This window comes from Arvicanthis niloticus, chromosome 25, assembly GCF_011762505.2.
Source record: "Arvicanthis niloticus isolate mArvNil1 chromosome 25, mArvNil1.pat.X, whole genome shotgun sequence".
NCBI classification, from domain to species: Eukaryota; Metazoa; Chordata; class Mammalia; order Rodentia; family Muridae; genus Arvicanthis; species Arvicanthis niloticus.
Window position 1 is genome coordinate 21,154,974 of NC_133433.1, and position 6,195 is coordinate 21,161,168.

General features: G+C 39.2%; 1 pseudogene; it reads left to right on the forward strand.

The window, feature by feature from the left end:
* Positions 1 to 4,143: 4,143 nt before the first annotated feature.
* Positions 4,144 to 4,617, forward strand: LOC143438393 (large ribosomal subunit protein uL23 pseudogene; annotated as a pseudogene).
* Positions 4,618 to 6,195: the final 1,578 nt, after the last annotated feature.

Genomic DNA, 6,195 nt, shown 5'->3' on the forward strand with positions numbered 1-6,195 from the left:
CAGGATGATGCTGTGTTGTGATTGTGACAGATTGAATTAAGAGATCTGACAGTAATAAAAAGAATAATAGGAACCAAGTGTCATTTTGTTTGTGGATGTACAGTTTCTCAGTGCCATTTGTTGAAGGGCTGTTTTCCTTCAATTCGCCATGTTTTCTCTTTCAGAACCTAGGCAGCTCTGCCTGTCTTCTGATCTGCATATCTATTTTTCTGCCAATACCATGCCGTTTATGTTACTGTGGCTCTGTAGTGTAATTTGAGATCAGGCTTTGTGATATTTTTAGCATTGTTTTTCTTGATTGGAGTGCTTTGGTTATTGGGTTGTTTATGCTTCTGTGTAAATTTTAAGACTTTATTTTTTCTTATTTCTGTGAAGAATGTGGTTGGAATACTCGTGATATATCAGTTTTCTTTGCTTTCTTTCTTACTTGCTTTTTTACTCCTTTAAGAAAAATTTCATACAATACATCCTGACATCAGCCTCCCTTCCTCCACCACTCCTAGCACCCCTCCTCCAACATCCCCTCTCCCCAGAGTCACAGCTCCTCTGTTTCTCTTCAGAATACAGCAGACCTCCCAGATATTAACCAAATATTCCATAACAAGATACAATAAGTCTAGGCACAAACTGTCATATCAAGGGTGGATGAAGCAACCCAGTAGGAGGAACAAGGTTCCAAGGGAAGGTAAAAGAGTCAGAGACACCACCCCATTCACATTGTTAGGAGTCCCACAAAAACTCCAGGCTAAACAACCACAACATATATGTAGGGGCCAAGCACAGACCCATGCAGGCTCCATAAGTGGTGTTTCAGTCTCTGTGAGCTTCTGTCAGCCCTTCTTAGTTGATTCTGTGACCTTGGTTGTATCCTTGACCCCTCTAGCTCCAAGATTCTTCCTCTCCCTCTTCTGTGGGATTCTCCAAGCTCTATGTTTAATGTTCAGGTTTGTTTCTTTTATGCGGCAGAAAGATGAATCCTGGTTTTGCATTCATTCTGTTAGTTTGTGTTTTTTATTGGTGAATTGAGACCATTGATATCATAATGACTTCTACACACATGGATTTATAGACAGATATCATTTAAATTTGACATTAACATGGAATATCTTGTTTTTTTTCCATCTATGGTGATTGGAAATTTTGCTTAGCATAGTAGTCTGGGCTGTCATGTGTGGGTCACTTAGAGTGTACAACACATCTTTCATGCCCTTCTGTCTTTTAGAGTCTCTACTGAAAATTACTCCCAGGTGTAAGGTTGTAATTCTAATAGATCTATTTTTATATGTTACCTTCTGTGTTTCCTTCACAACTTTTAATATTTTTTTTTGCCTTTTCTCTATGATTAGTGTGTTGGTTATTATGTGGCAATGAGACTTTCTTTTCTGGCCCAATCTATTTTCTTTTCTGTATGCCTCCTATAGTTTTGTGGATATTTCCTAATTTAGGTTGGGAAAATTTTTTTATAGTTTTTTTTTTTTTTTAATATTTTCTGGGCCTTTGAGCTGGGATTCTTCTCCTTCTATTCCTGTTATACTTCGTTTTAATCTTTCCATAGTGTTCCAGATTTCCTGAATGTTTTGTGCGAGGGATTTTTTTTAGATGAAACAATTTCTTTGACTGATGTATTTATTTCTTTTAGCATATCTTTTATGCCTTAGATTCTCTCTTTCACCACTTTTATTTTGTTGGCAGTGCTTGTGTCTGCGGTTCCCGGTTTGCTTACCTAGGTTTTCCACTTCCAGTATTCCCTCATTTGTGCTTTCTTTATTGCTTCTGTTTCCATTTCAAGTCTTAAACAGTTGTATTTAATTCCCTCAACCATTTGTTTTTTCTTCTTAGATTTCTTTAAGGGATTTATTCATTTCTTCCAATTTTTTGTTTTTGCTTTCCTTAATTTCTTTAATGGGTTTATTTATTTCTTTTTTAAGAACCTCCATCATCTTCATAAAGTTGGTTTTAAGATCTTTTTCTTATGCTTCAGTTGTGTTATAATATTTAGGCCTTGGTATATTAGGATAGCTGGGCTCTGTTGTTGACATATTGTCCTTGCAATTGTTGATGATATTCTTATGCTGGAGTCTAGTCATCTAGGTTTGGGATGATTACAGGTCTAAGTGCCAATTTGGAGGTTTGTCTTTGTTGGTTAGGTGTTTTGTTCTTTGTTTTCTGTTTCCTCTCTGGTCCTGTGTGGCCTGTGGCTGAGCAGAAGGTCTTCCTCTGACAAGCCCTCTAAGTCTGATGTTGGACTTCTGGTAGCCAGTTTGATCTCTGCAAGAATTGGGGGCTGGGATATAGTAAAAAGGATGGGAGGGGATTGGAGATAGGGTGGGTGGGCATGGAGAGAGTAGAGAAGGTCTGAGACTGGGCAGCCTATTTGGAGTTCTGATGGCCTGTGTAGCCTCTGGTCCAGCAGGGAGTCTCTGTGTGAGTTGGGTGCTGGCATATGGCAATTAAGAAGGGAGTGGGGATGAAAGATAGTGTCAGAGGTAGGGAACTGAGAGAGTAGAGAAAGTCTACAGGCAGGAAGCCTTCTTTGTCTTCTGATAGCCTGTGGTTGGGCAGTATCTGGTCTCCAGGAAGGTGTGGCCTGTGGTTGACCAATGGTGTCTGGCAGGCGTGGGGCTGGGACACAACAAAACCAGAAATTGGGACAATTGATGATTGTATCTATTGAAAGCTAGAGAGTGGGGGTTCTGTTTGTGAACAGCCTACCTGGTCTTCTGGCAGGCTTGTCCTATAATTTGGAAGTGTTATCTTCCTGAAGGAAATAAGAGAGTGAGGAAGGTCTGTGAATGGCTGGTCTTCCTGGTCTTCTGGAAGGTGTAGTCTGTGCTTGACCAGGATGTGTCTGCCCAAATTGGAACCAGTTTGTTTTCTATTGCTGTTAAGAACACCATAATAAAAAGGAACTTGGGAAAAGGGTTTATTTCAGCTTGCAGCTTATAGTCTATTATAAAGGGACAGGAACTCAAGGCAGAAATATGTTGACAGGAACTGAAGCAGTGCCATGGAGGAATGCTGTTTATTGGCTTACCCTCCATTGTTTGCTAAACCTGCTTTCTTATACAGCTCAGGAACTACTTGTCCAAAGGTGGTAATGCCCACAGTGGGCTGTGACCTCCTAAATAATTCATTAATTAAAAAAGTTCTCCAGACACTTAACTGTAGACCAGTCTAATAAAAGCATTTTCTCAATTGCTGTTTCCTCTTCACATATACCATTAGCTTGTGTCAAGCTGAAAAGATACCCAGCAGCACGGACACGTGGGGATCACATTTGATGTATAGATTACCATTGGTAATTTATCCATCTTCACACTATTCTGACAGTCTGTGATATTTGAAGTCTAATGTCTTCCTCAGTTTCTTTAGTGTTTTAAACTTTTCATTTGCAGGGACTTTTCATTTATTTGGTTAGATTGATTGGCTGATTGATTGACTGCTATTGTAGTGGAACTATTTTCCTGATTTCTTCCTCAGTATCTTCATTATTACTCTTAGTCTTGAGGGTCTCTAATAATAGAATAATTTCATTGGCAGTAAGATTTCCTGTTTCCTTTTTTATTCACTTAAATTTTTTTTGCTATCTGAATGCTTTAGCTGAGACGGCAAAGGACTGCATTGAATGAGAGTGGAGAAAGTGGATTCTTAATCTGAATGTGAGAATTTAAAGTCAGGCTTTCTGATAGTTCCAACATTGCTCTTCTTGTGAAAGGATGCTCTGGTTTTGGAGTTGTTTGTGAGTCTGTTTAAATTTTAAGACAGATTTTCATACTTAAAGTTTTTTCCTACAACAGAGTTTTATTCCTCTATAAGGAATGAAGTTATGTTATTTACTGTAAAATAGATGCAACTTGAGACCTCATATTATATGAAATAAAGTGACTTGGAAAGACCAATACATTTTTGTCAAGATTTTATACACTCACATATGTACACATATAACATGAAAGCAAAATACAGATAAAATTGTAGGAGAACATGATAGAGGAGAAAGCAAAGGAGTGAGTGTGGTTAAATAAACAACACACTTTAAATTGTCTCTATGCATCCCCACTCTATATACAATAAACACATACATAAAACATTTAAGGGATGGAGTTGAAAAGGTTAAGAGCACATACTTCTCCCCTTTTCGCCAAGATGGCGTCGAAAGCAAAGGAAGCTTCTGCACTGCCCCCCCCCCCCCAAGCCGAAGCCAAGGAGAAGGTCTTGAAAGCTAAGAAGGCAGTGCTGAAAGGAGTCCACAGCCACAAAAAGAAGAAGATCCGAACGTCACCCACCTTCCAGCGTCCCAAGACACTGCGGCTCCGGAGGCAGCCAAAATATCCTCGAAAAAGTGAGTCCAGGAGAAACAAGCTTGACCACTATGCTATCATCAGATTCCCACTGACCCCTGAGTCAGCCATGAAGAAAATAGAGGACAACAACACCCTTGTGTTCATCGTGGATGTCAAGGCCAAGCACCAGATCAAACAGGCCGTGAAGAAACTCTATGACATTGACGTGGCCAAAGTCAATACCCTGATAAGGCCTGACGGAGAGAAGAGGGCGTGTGCTCGCTTGGCTCTTGATTATGATGCTCTGGATATTGCCGACAAGATTGGGATCATCTGAACTGAGTCCAGATGACTAACTCTAAATATACACTTTTTTTTTCACCATTAAAAAAAAAAAAAAAAGAACACATACTTCTCTTGCAGATGACCTGAGTTCAGTTACCAGCACCCTTAATTGCTGGCTCACAATTTCCTGTAACTAGAGCTTCAGGAGGGACCCAATGCCTCTGGCCTCCACAGACACATGTACTCATGTGCACATGCACACACATACACAGACATGCACATAACTAAAAATAATAATCATGATGACACAAATAAAATATTAAAAGAACACAGAGCATACTTAAGACCCACAGAAATGCTTTTGCCTATGTCAAAACTGTACACGCTTTTTGAAGAAGGCAATCATCCCTTAATAAAAATTTGAAGATTTTAAAACATTCGACCAAAGGGAGCTGCAGTTTCAGAAGCACATTGCAGACTTTGTTAAATTAGAATCTCAAGGTTTCAGAATATATTCTCAGAAAAGGCAGCACTCTGAGGAACTATTTGTAGATCTACACATAAATTAATTCCCAGTGATGATTTTGTTGGCAAATATGGGAATCCCAGGATTGGTCTTTTGACAATGTGTAAATACCAGAAAACATTCGGAATACTCTTAGGACTTTTAAAAACCACTGAGATTCTTTGAGCCTCTAAAAATCCAAGCAGAGAACCACAGAGGCATTGAGAACTGTATGACTGAAGATAAGAGTCCTAATTAAAACTTGGAATTGATTCTTTATTTTAAGCGTTCATACCCTCATTAAAGTAATCAGCATGAGACGCCTATATAGTTAAAGATATACTCTATTGCTGCAAGATCAAAACGAAAACTTACTAGGAAGGACTTACATATTTTTTCTTATGTTATAGCATTTTAAACCTTCCATAATTTTAGTCACTAAGAACTTTTAAATTGCTCTTACTCTTGTCTCCATAAGACTTATAATCCTGGGAATTACCACTAAAAACAAACAAACGTGGGGTTTCTAGGACATCACATTTGTCTTGGAATTCACTCTTCTCTCCTAAGGCCAGTTTGTTCTCATTCTGGACAGGCAGTGAGACCCACCTGACTTTGCTCTCTGACATCTCCACTCAGCTGGCAGGAGATGCCTGTCGATTTCTATTTCACTGGGGAACTTACCTAGTCTTCTGAGACCCATGACCTTTGCGACTCACATACTTATGATTTCTTCTCTCCCATGCTCTCTGGGTCCAGGATGCTGGAGAGTGACATAAATGGCCAGCCATCAGCTGGTTCTGTCCAGACTTCCAAGAATAACGGTTGCAAAGTTTTTTAACGTAACTATGAGTTTCAAAGATCTAGAATGTTGCCCATCAGGTTTGGTCTAGAATGGAGACTATAAATTGTTGGCCAAATTATCCTACAGGCATGTTTTCCTTGGCCATGCTGAGGTTGGTCTGCAGAGTATTTAAAACTATTTAATTAGTTCCCAACACTTAAAAATCAGGAGATTTTATGTAAAAAAATCCAGATTTCTGGCATGGCATCTCTTGGTTTGGTAGCAGAGAGTCTGCATTCTTGCTCGGCAGAAATGAGCAATAGTTACATAGCAGTCACCTC